The sequence below is a fragment of the Columba livia genome, chromosome 14 (genome assembly GCF_036013475.1).
Source record: "Columba livia isolate bColLiv1 breed racing homer chromosome 14, bColLiv1.pat.W.v2, whole genome shotgun sequence".
Classification (NCBI taxonomy): domain Eukaryota; kingdom Metazoa; phylum Chordata; class Aves; order Columbiformes; family Columbidae; genus Columba; species Columba livia.
The window spans coordinates 6,592,778-6,605,386 of NC_088615.1; the positions used below are offsets into that span (position 1 = coordinate 6,592,778).

Genomic DNA, 12,609 nt, shown 5'->3' on the forward strand with positions numbered 1-12,609 from the left:
GTGTCATTTGCCATTTGGACTCATGGATATCTGGCCAGGTGGGGGGACTTCTCCCATCCCTTGCTGTGTATTTTGTGCCATTGAAGGCTGGGTTATGGCAATGCAGTTACTGTATTTCTTTCCAGTGCATTTTGGTTATCAAGACCTGATAGGCATTCAGAACGGATACCCAGGTCTGAGTTTCAACACTCCTCTTCCAGAAGCTCTCATCACATTTCATTAAATAGCAGGAACTTTTCTTTGGGTCTGATTCTTTCTTCAGGTGATTTACGTTAAGATTCATGGACTTCAGCAGATAGCAATAAGATCCTGTTAGCAACAGAAAAAATGAAGAGGAAACTGTAGACAGAAGAAAACATTGGAAAATGAGAAGTGGTGAAAGAATCTGAGAGAAGTGAGGAGAAAAAGCCAAGAGCAGAGGAACAGAGAGAGGAACTGAAAAGGAAAGAGAGAGAGAAAGAAAAAAAAGTAATTGGAGTGAGAATACGGATGAAAGAAGAGAGGAGAAGGGGAAGAGAGTAAAAAGGCCCAGAAATAAGCATTGAAAATAATCCACGCTGTTTTTTACTAATTCTTCACCAGACGGAAATGGTATCAACAATAATAGAACCTCCAAGTTCCAGAACAAGAGGTGAAATAATTTAAGCACCACTTTTAGATTAAAAAACAGTGAAGGGAGTTTGATTTCTTTCCCAGTTTCTCATTTCCTTTTATACATATAGAAAATAACCTCATCCACGCACGTTCTCTGGCTCATCACCACAAAAATATAAATAAAAGGAAGAAAAAAACCCTTCAGTGCAGACAAAAAATAAATCAGAAGCCTCAGTGCTTTCACATTGTTGCAGCTGGGTCCTGTCTTCACATTTGTTTTTAAATTTTCCCTCCCTCCTTGCACTCTAGAGACCACATCCCATAAAGTGTCTGGTTATCAAGTTAACTGTGAATAATTTATGAGATAATTATAAAACATTTATACCAGAACATTATTATCTCGCAATTAAAAAAAAAAAAAACAACAAATACTTAATGTCTTCCAACATTGATGGCAAACCTCTTGTGACTCCAATGGTTTTCATATCTAAAATTAAATGGAATTAATCTTCAGTACTGCCTTTATGCCTACTAGCACAGAATCACAGAAAAAATACAGCCTCAGATAATACGGAAATACAGAAATACATACATATATATATATATATATATATGAATGTGTGTGTTTATGCACACACATATATATGGGGTTCTGACACATGCCCACAGAGGAGATTTAGTTTCAGTCTTTCTCCCTCAAATAGACTCTGAGGCATAAGGAAAACAAGCTTTTCTTCTCAAGGGATACATTCAGTGCATGCTGATGGGTTGTTATGATCCACAGGCACAGTTCTGCACAGCTATAGGTGCAACTATCCACCTTGACTGAAGAGAGAGAGCTGTGCATGTGGTGAGGAGCTGCTGTGACCCATGGAGACAGATTGTCTCTCACAAGTGCAAACATGAGCACACCTGAGAAGAGACACATGGACCTGCAGCACCCTGGGCCACACACTGAGGAACTGCTGTAGGACACAAGGTTTTCCATTTCATAATCTTCCCCTGCAGGGGGTACATTTTGTATCTGGGAAAATTCTCAAGGCCATGCCTTCACTATGTGCTGGTGATCCCTAGTTACCACAGTACTCCTAAAGGCTTTAATAGCTATACACAGAGAAACCTCAAAGGTTCTTGCTTAGTTTACAAAAACTGCCAGCCTGTTACTAGAGAGTCCCAGGTTTTTCAACAATGACCTTTTCACACCTTCAGGAACACAGGATAATGGAGAACCACTAAAATATAGTCCCACTACACAGCTGTTCTTGTAAATGTGGGCTGCCATGCTCCTAGGAAACTGAGAGCCAGCAAACCTTGGGCTGGTGCAGCTAACATCTGGCTACAATCCCTGGGGTAACCAAGCGTAGAAGAAGAAACACCCCCCAGGCCAAATGCAGGGAATAAAAACTCCTGTCTTGTTCCTCTTTCCTCTCTCTTTGAATGCAGTTGTTCTACACAAAAAATTATCTGTGGCTTCTCACAAACACATTTGCACCCAGACCAATATACCTAGTGGTTTTCTGCACAGCTCCTCTTCCTCCCAGCAGCTATTAAGAGGCCACATCAGGCAATGCAACAGCTACATTTGCCTTACAGCCAAAAGTGAGGGCTGGAAGCACTCTGCACATCCTGAACCAGTGAAGACATCCCAGGAGATCTGGCACTAAGCTGACGGTAAACAAAACTACTCAGAGCCTGAGGCTTTATGGTTTGATTAACCACACGCACCTTTGTAAAAGGATTAGGAGGACTCTATCATTGTTAGGTTTGAATCCTAATTGAAAATCAGTTCCTCCCACAGACACTGTGCTGGTCTGGGGTCTGGGAGGAGAGGTGTGTGTGTCTATGAGCATCTGCTTTGGGTCAACAAGGGGGTTCACAGCACCAAAGAACCATGTTTGCCCTCCACGGGACATCAGCCCAGCAAACATCATGGGATTGTACGGGACCAATGGACACAGTGGGGATTGGAGTTTGAATTTCAGTCATCTGTGCAAAGACCATTTAGAAATCTGTCAGCAGTGTGCAAGTGTCAACAAAACACTCACAAAATTTCATCTCTGCATCAATTTGCAAAATAGGAAAAACGCTTTGTGAACACCAATGTAGTCCTGTGTATACAACTGCCAACAATTGCCCTCTGGGTTGATTCTTGTAATTTGCTATGCTTCTCCCAGCAAGATGACATTTATCACAAAGACCATATGAGGTGAAGATGAACTCCTAAGGAGGTCTGTTATCCATAACCCTGAAGCACAGAGGAGTCCTGTTACAGGTGCTCTTCTCTGAGTATCACACTCAGCTAGACTACAAGGAGATCTATGATCGAGAGAGTGGTAAGCAGTTTAGATTCCCAGACTTTCATGCTGTGTACTGTCCATGGAGAGCAGCAGTCCCAACCTAACTTTGAGCCCATCAACGGCTCTCTAAATGCTCAAGAGTCCCATTCTGAGCATTCAGCCTCAGTGTTGATGTTACAGTGCAATGTTGTCATTAGGAAAGCAACAAGCCTGTCTATGAATGTTTATTACTACTATCTATGCGATCCTGCAGCTGAAAGACCACAAATCACGGAGCTAGACATTGTTCATGCCCCTCTCAAAGACATAGCTATAGTGTAGCCTCTTCCTCAAAGGAATTACTGTCTCAGAGAAAAGTTAATGTCAGCAGGTAAAGATAGATGGGGACCCATGAGACGATGAGAAAATCTTGACTGGTGTTATAGAGTCTGAATGTACCAACAGCTTAACTAGTGTTAACTGGCTAATTGCAGATGCTAAAGAGGTAACACCCCTTCATCTGATTCTTCATAAACACCTGGGCACATAACCTACACATGACTGCAAAACAGCTCTAGCTTAGTGCTTGAGGACAATGGCAGTACAAGCTTATGTTCTTCCTGAATGCCTCTTCCTAACATTTGAGATCATTTGAGTATGAAAGTTTCTCAGTGAAAAGAGCTGAAGACTGCAGCATTTATTTCTGTCAGTAAGGACAAAGGGAGGATCAAGTCCAAGCTGTTTCTCCTCAAATCATGGATCAATTGAGCAACTCTGATGATGTCACTATCCCTGGCACTGGGACCTAACTGAAAATTACCTCAAATATGAAAGATTGATTTTCACCATCAGCATTTAATATCTGATGTATCTTTCTTTTCTCAGCAGACAAAAAAAAAAAAAAAAAAAAAAAGAAAAAAAGAAAAAAAGAGTGAAAAGAGTGAGAGAAAAAGAGATGGTTCAGATTCAGCTGCAATTTAGCATTCATTTGCATTTTTAAATTAGTTAAGCTATGGATCATTGCAAAGCAATGACAGAGAGTTTTTGTGATAATTAGTCTGCTGGGAGTGTAGAAATGGCTGTACAGGCAGGCTGCACTGACAGGGGAAGCAATTCCCAAATGCTCGAACTGGGATTTGCACTGGCAAATGTACTCTCACTCATATGGGGCCAGATCCAGCCACCAGACACAGCTACAATTCAGACAACTTCATCTGCACCAGCCACTGACTGTAGTCAGTGGTGAGAAATGGATGTTTCCAAACTAGGATTCATCTTATCCTAAAGTAAAAAGTCTAAATCAGGACAGATTATTAGATACCTGAAGTGAGGTTAGATTAATCTCACCACTGTTGTTTTCAGTATAATCTTAAATTCTGCAATCTTTTCATATACGTCAATATCTCCTCACTTAGCTCCACTCATTTTACCCCCTCTCCCTTCCTTCTACAGTTCCTACCATGATTCTCTTAGTTCCTGTAGTGAGATGCATCCCTCTCCTAACTCCAGTGGAAAGTCCTCATCAGTTCGGATCTGACAGTAAGTTCTCAGGGAAGGAAGAAGTGGGGGCTCAGTCTGGGAATGAGCTAAAGGGCCATCAATTTTGCCTCAGGGACCTACCTTCCCTTAGGTCATACAGGGGGATAGAGCACCTCTCTGTACAGTGCAAGTCACTGCATATTCAGCAGTCTAACTTGAACTCACTGATTTTACAATGCATCTCATGTTTGTTGTTTGAGATGGGTGAATATTATAATGTCTTCTTCCTTGGATGGCAGAACATGGCAGCACTAATGCTCACTTTGCTCAGTAATGGGAAGAGACCACTCGTGACTAAGCACTACTTTAGAAACACTTCACGCTCAACCATCTTGAAAGCAACTGTCTATCACCCATTGGATAGTCTCTGTCTCACATCATTTTGTATTTGTTGTCCTTTGCTTGCCCTGCTCCAAAATCTGTTTCTCAGTGTGATTGTTACTTTTTGTTTAAGTTTTCCCTCTGGGTGAACTGAAGCACAAGGAGCATTCAGTGAATTTCCTGAAGTCCACATCCTTCACCTGATCTGAAACATCAACACTCAGTACACTTGTGCTTAATGATCTTCGTCACGACTTTGTCCAAGAATGTGAATACATTCTCTTCCAAAGCAGCAACAGTCAGTCCCAGCAACTCACCATCAGGAATCAGTCAAAACAACATATCTGGCATGGTGACGTTATATTCCAATTATGGTCAAAAAGTGAAACGATGAGGAGAGTGGAAGCTTTCTCTGACCCCTACACCGGCTAAAATATTTGTGATTTTTTTCACTACAAATAGCATCTCTCCATATTTATCAGATATAATGAAAACTCTGGCCCAAATACATGAAACCCAAACACTTTAAGTTAAATGTCACTACTTACGTACCTATTAACCCCAATGTGATGAAAAATTCAAAGAACATAGGCACTCAACTGCTCTCTGAACCTATGTTACAGTAAATTGCATGCATATCCAGGGTAATTATAAAGGAAAAACAGGCTTAGGGCTGTGCCGTGGAATGGTTTGCTACCTCTCAAGCATAGTATGGGATTACAGAGCATCGACATTTTATGGACACTTAATCCATAGTCGTGTGTCATGTGGGTATATAAGAACCAGCTACTTCTTAAAAGTTTTGCTTCTTGTCTCCTTCCAAAGAGGTCCCTATGACTTGAAAATCATTCTACCTGCATCAAATGCATTAACTCTATGACCGCAAAACAGAGACCTCATTATTCTGACAACAAAGCAAGCGCAACTGGATTTCCCTGTAGGAACCTGAACCTTTATGGTTTTATTACCATGTCACTCTGAGTTTTCATAGGTATTAATCACAAAGGTGCATTTTGTTTTAGCATGGACTTAAATGGCTTGAACTAAGCTATCTCATTTGAGGACAGAAGGACAAGAAGAACATGAAAGCTAAAATAAACAAATGGTTCTACTTAAATTATGGATACCAAGACCAAAATATGTCCTGTTCCACACTTGTTAGTCACTTATTCAACTTTAGAGACTGACATTTCTGGAGTGTATTTATCCCTTCAAATCTTCTGATATGTTCTAACCAGTTTGCCTCGTCACATCAGTGGGTCTTGGCTGTGATAACTAGCACTGTCTTAGAAAGTTCAAGTTTCTTGCTTGCTCATTTGCCATTTTGCCACTAGCCACATGTCCAAATTGAGGTGCAAGTGAGCACTTCCTAGGATTCTCTGTGCATTTTCCCTCAGGACATCCTTGCTTTCTTTCTTTGGACCTTCACTTGCTGAGGCATAGCCATCTATAATTATGCTTGATGGGTATTTCCATATGTGTAACCAGCAGTTCAGACACCCTGCTGTCCCATGAAATACTTTTCCATAAAAATAAGACCCTGTAAAACCTACACTTTAGACAACTCCCCACACTGAGATTGCCCTTGTCTCTTTATTTTACAAAATAAAGGCTTGAGTATTCATTCTCCGGAGCCTCCTGAGTTTCCCCTGTGTCATCTGTATTATCTGTGATTGTCTTAGAAACCCAGCTCACCCCGAGGCCAGCTATTAACATCTTTCAACATAACAACAGCTTTTATTGTCCCACTACTTCACATGCATCCTGTCAAGACCTGCAGATGAATGAGTTACCAGGGGGTAAATTTGAGTATAAATTGACAAGGCCTCTACTCCATCATAATTGTCTGTATTCATATTCTCATTCTTCACCTCAACCAGATGTACTTGGAAGTGATTTGTCCTCAGGAAAAAAAAACAAAAAAAAAAAAGGGTTTGGTTGCTTTGCATCTGCTCCATTGGAACAAAGAAAAGGGTGTCCTGGGGCTTCTTGTGGAGAAGCCAACATCCTGGGAGGTCACCCACTATCCTTCCCTGGGTAACTTGTTCTTTCTGCTGTGGCCCATATTGTGCCTATTTCACATCATTAAAAATGTTTAGTGGAAACATGAACACAACTCTTTAATTCAAAAGACAATTATCATCCAAGTAGCTGAAGTATTCCACTTGGAAGTAAATGTATTATCAATGAAAAAATACTGAATGAGGTTGTCTACAGTGAAATTCTTGACACACTGCATATTTGAGCAACCATCCATAGAGGACCAGCACTTTACATCAGCAGAAGACTCCTCTCCAACCCCAGCTGTAATATTTCAGAGACACGACCTAAGAACATTTGACTATCTGCATTTTTGCATGTGCCTCAGCTTTTGTTAGCATGACTATGATGGCTAGTGGGTATGATTTGCTCACATTCCCAGCTGACAGCCAGGCTAGCAAGAACTCATAGTTTATACATGCTCTCTGATTCTTTTTATTATTTAGTGGATTGACCAAGAATCCCTTAATGGCTCTAATGACTGTTGTGTTTTCAATGAAGCAGCAAATAATTGAAAACACTAAATCCTCATTCAGCAATACAATAATACGCAGGCAAATATTAGAGAACTTCTCACCCAGCTAAGGGAAGCCAAATATAACAAAGATCATCTTCAGAGAAATACACCATGAAGGATATCCATCTCTGTAAAGGAGTTCGATGCACCCTTCTAACCTGTGACGCCATTTCATCCATAATGAGAATAAAGTTAAAAGCGTTCCCTAAGTCCAGTTTGTACACACACTTAACTTGGTGTTTATCTGTTATGTGAATACACCGACTTTAGTGATCTTCAGCTCACACTAGTAGCACTGCTTATTTTATGATTTCTGACTACTTAACCCTTCTACCAATGCTGAAACTGCTCTATAACAATTTGTGAATGTCATGTGATGTCCTAATTATTGCAGTGGTTGTTGTATCCATATGTTAGATAACTGAAATGTGGGGAGAGAAGCAATATGGGGAGTTGGGCCTTGCTCAATGTACACCACTTAATGCAAACAATTCTGGGATGCTAAAAGCCACATCCAAGAAATGAAAAATACTGGGCATCAGAACACCAAGACCATCAGCCTGGGATTTTACATCCCTATTGAAGAAATGTGATTGGGATTGGAGTTTTTTTCTCTGTATCCTATAGGAGTAGAAAAGTACCACATTATTCAAGGCTGTGACATTGTTATTCTATTTTGCAAAAAAGGAGGAGGAGGAGTAGATTCAAGAATGAAACAAAACCCCTGGGCTGGATTCCCTTTCTCTCTTATATTACCGTAAATAACATGCAGGTGTGGAAAAGTCCACATTATCAAGAGAATTAAAATGCACTAATAAATTGGCTTTGCTAAAGTGGTGCAAGACTTTAGGGGTACAATCATAAAACAGTTTTCTCTTGAATTTTCTCTTCATCATTAACTATCTCAGTTAAATTATCTTCCATGTTCAGATTTCATCAACAAAAAATGACTTGGCTGAAGGCTTCAGAGTAACTATGCGTTTTCACCAGTGTAGAGCATAACAGGTTTCAGTCTAATGTGTCTGGTTCAGAATGATGTTAGAATTGTTGATGTTCAAGGACAGATTGGACAAGCAGATGCAAGAAAGGCCCAGTGTGGCTTACTTATAATCACATCCATCTTGGGAAATGCTGAACTGAATATAATCAGAAAGCAAAAAATGTTATGGAGGAAGATTAAACATCCTGGTCCTATTCTTATTCTTCACCAAGTGTCTTGTATAGCCCCTACTGGGGACCCATTACTGATGCTGTCATGCTACTCTGAAGGCTCAAAGATATCCATTCCTCAATGGCTAATAATTTACAGCAGCACCATGAACATCATCTACACATCAATAGTCTAATGAGAGGATAGAAGATGATGAAGACTCTTTACCAGAAAGGAACCCTCTGTATTCCTGCTAAAGCCTTCAGCAGTAAACAGAGACAAAATATTTAAAAATTACAGACTGGGCCCTTGGCAGAATGATTTTCAAAGTTTTTACACAAACTGGAAGTATTTTGTAAGATAGACAGAATAAATCCCAGTGTGCCAAATTCATTTTATGGCAGAATGGGGCTATGTTCCTACAGGAGCAAAACATCTAATTGACCCCTAATCTACCAGAGCAACAATAGAGAATAAAATTTCCAGTATAATTGGTTTATAAATCATTCTTGTGATCTCAGGACCTGCTAATTTATTCTGAGTATTTGAGTGTTTGTTCTGAAACACAGTGGTTTAGCTATGTTTATGCTCTCTGGCTAGTGCTAGGAGGTGAAAGATGACAATTCTGCGCAGTGATTTATTTCTTCACTTTACTTGGATTAAAGGTATGAAGACACAGCCTTGAAAAAGCAATCATTCCAGTGGCCAACAGGCACTGCGCAAGTGCTGTTCCTCCTGGCCTCAGCTTTCTGCTGTGCTAGATTTCCACTCAGAACAGCTGGTGATGAGCAGTCACCTTCACCCTCTCCATGAAGCTTGTCATAATGTGCTAGATTTTAATTGCTCTTTGAAGATAATTTTACCAACAGAAGTTTACCAGGGAGATAGTGCCCCACACAGAGAGTCAGTACAATAACAAATACATTCACACATGTATATACTGTTTCTCAGCCATCCTTGTCACTTACATTCATCACTCCTTTACATTATATGAATGCTAGCACATGCGTTTAGCTGCACAGTGAACATGGAGCATCATCAGGGTGAGCTGGGGTGGTTACTCCTTACTCTCCTGGTTTTAAAAGCACAACCTTCACTTAAAAAGTAGCAAAAGCAGCAGAAATGGTTTCTGGGTGCAGCTTCTGGAGAAATCCTCAAAATTATCAACTTTCACAGGATCATGGAAGGGGATAAAGGTTAAACCTGAACTCGGCATCAGGTCAATAATCATATGTGAAAGTATTTTATGGCAATTTCATCTGAGTAGAGGCTTAACAGATAGAAGGAGAAAGATAATCCCATCCTCTATGGAAGAAAGGGGCCTACCTGCCAACCCTTTCCCACAAGCCAGGACAGAAAGCATGGCTGGCAATTTCCTTTTCCTGACACTTATTTCCACATTTATCCCTCCAGGAAGCTACAGCAGGGCCATCACTGGATTTCTGTTTGTGTTTTACTGTGTGCCAGAACAGTCACCTCAGTGACAACAGATGTGAAGCAATACAATAATATCCTTCCTTTACCATAGATTTACAAGAACAATTTATCTTCTTCTGTGACCAGTTTTCATTAGCAGAATTTCACAAAGAGAATCACTGAGGTTCAGGAAGTGCCATGTGCATATCCAAAGAAGACAGAGGGATCAAGTTACTTTAATGCTAATAGAGATGCTCCCAACATACAATGAGGCACTCAAGTCTGTTAAAAGGCAAAGAGAGGGAAAGGTAAAATTTTGCACCACACTGTTCTGCTAAGTTGTCAAAGGAAACCTGGAAATGCTGGGCTCTTATTTCAAATTTGGTCATGGAAACATGGCTCTTGGGAGGAAAAAAAAAGAAACAAGAATAAAAGCTATTTCTCCCCTTGCTTTTCAAAAGTACGAAATAGCCAAGCAAAGAGATTCAAAACAGCAACTGCCTTAGCTGCATTTGACTGAGCGGACAGACAAATAAACACATTTCACTGCATCTGTGCCTTCTCCAGACAAAAGTCCTGCTGAAGGAGAGTTTCCTCACATACTGACGGCAAGATCAGAAGACAAAAATCAGAAGACATGTAGCATGCATGGCCCACACTTCAGCAGGTATCATTTATCTCTTCTAGAGCAGAAGCTATAAACAGAGTAATACCTGCAGTTGCTGCACTACTGTGGGATGCATCTCCCATGAAAAGCACTGAGGAGCACCTCTGATTTAAAAAAATATTTTATTTTCTTCTAAGTCATCTGTTCTCTTGACTTACATCTTATCTCAACAGCCATGAAAGTACCTGAGTAAACCCTCATGGAAATTAACATTCACTGCTTACTTATGTGTAACATGCAGTTCCTCCTATACCTTCACTCAACAAGATGGCTTGCAATGGATCCACTTGTTGAATGATATAGCACATTGTCCCTGAACCTCTACTTGCAGCCCACCAAAGAATTTCAGCTCGTCTCTTGCTCAGTGAAAAGAGATGGGGGTAACTCAGCACGGTAGTCTGTACATCACCCTTGTCCTCTCCTCTGGCTGTAGCACATGGAGCTGGTTTTATTGTCAAAATCTCCTGGACACTTAGGAGACCACCAGCTGGTCCCTGTAGTGCAAAGACTACTTGAATGAGAACGAGCTATTGTTCTTATGTATCCTGTTAACTACACATGGGTGAGCAAAGGCAGGAAGGGCCTGGGGAAGGTACTTAAGGAAAGAATTTGAGCTGAAATCCTCAAGTATATCGTGGTGCTTTCAGTAAGTAAGGCACCTCATGAACATCAATTTTATATGATAGGGAGAAAGGCCTCTGATTTTCAAACACTGGTGCAAAATTAATCTCTCCAGCCTAAGCTTTGATTTGAGCTAAGATAATGGAGAACTGGTGAGTAGCAAGGATCTATATGATCTGATTATTCAGAACTGATTAATTGTTGCCCAGTTTGGACAGTGCTGCCTAGAACTGTGTTTTGAAAGCACATGATCTTGATGGTACATCTCTTCTGACTGGCCCTTCAAAAGAATAGTCATGTAAGTTGAAGCTGCAGCAACTCTGCTGAAGTATTCTGATGACATAATGGGTCATTATAAATACATGATTTGCCCAAGTGAAAGAAGTCCAGCTATTTAGGGTAGGTCAAAGTGTCAAGTTACTGTGTCCTCTCTGACATAATTCTTACTCTCTCTTAGATCAGAGAGATCCTGTTTAGATGCAAAAGCACTTGGATTTGCAATTTGCAAAGCAATGAAAGGAATATGCACAACATGGTTTGCTGATAAAGCAGAATTTCGTCAGAGTAGGACATTGTTTAAGGCTTTACCCTGGGGGCACCAGCTGTTTTCTAAAGTACTGCTACATGACAAAAGATGATGCACTTACAATACAGGGAAAGGCAAATAATAAACCCTGGAAATATTTTACTTCTAAATAACAGCACAAATACAAGAAAGCTGTGAGTCCACAGATAGGGTACTGATGAGAGACAGACATTCAGCATCATATATTTAATTTTATCAAGAATGGAAATCCTCAAGAGGAAGGTATGAGACAGCAGTTATTTTATCCTTTATCAGTATACAACAACCAAAGATGCTGATATTCAGTAGTTACCTTTTTTATCCATTATTTCCTATGACTTTTTCCTCCTAATATTGCAAACAACAAGGTTTTTTTTTTGCAGCATTGTGAATGACGTTTAACACTTAGATTAAATGAAAGCTGGAGGCAGGGAAGTATTAAATGTACAGATTATACTGTTTTAACAGACTGCTGGCCTTTGTCGTAAGTAAGCTATCAAACTTAGACCCAACGAAATCCATCAGGAGAACAGCAGCTTTGCCAGCAGCTGCTACAAAGGGAATAGGGAATAATTTTAAGTCAAAGCCAATAACTCCTATTGGGATTGGACAAATTCACAGGTGGCTGTGAAAAACAACAGTCCACATGCAACTATTCACAATATCTCTGACCTGAGAGAAAGGGGGGTAAGCAGAAAGCAAACCACTTAGAGTTGTTTCTTTGTTTGGCCTCCAAGGTACAAGTGTTGTGGAAAGGAGGCAGCAGAAAAAGAAAGCAAGGCATGAGAGCATATTAGCGGCAAGGAACATGTTGGCCCCTCTTCTCTCATATGCCTCAGATCTGTGGTGCTGATGTGGTGAAAGGTACGGTACCATCCTAGATCTGAGGGCAAGGAGAAAGTA

General features: G+C 40.4%; 1 long non-coding RNA gene across 3 annotated transcripts in view; it reads right to left on the minus strand.

Moving 5' to 3' along the window:
• LOC110359598 (uncharacterized) overlaps window positions 1–12,609 on the minus strand; it is a 167,621-nt gene that overhangs the window by 7,135 nt on the left and 147,877 nt on the right. The window lies entirely within an intron of this gene.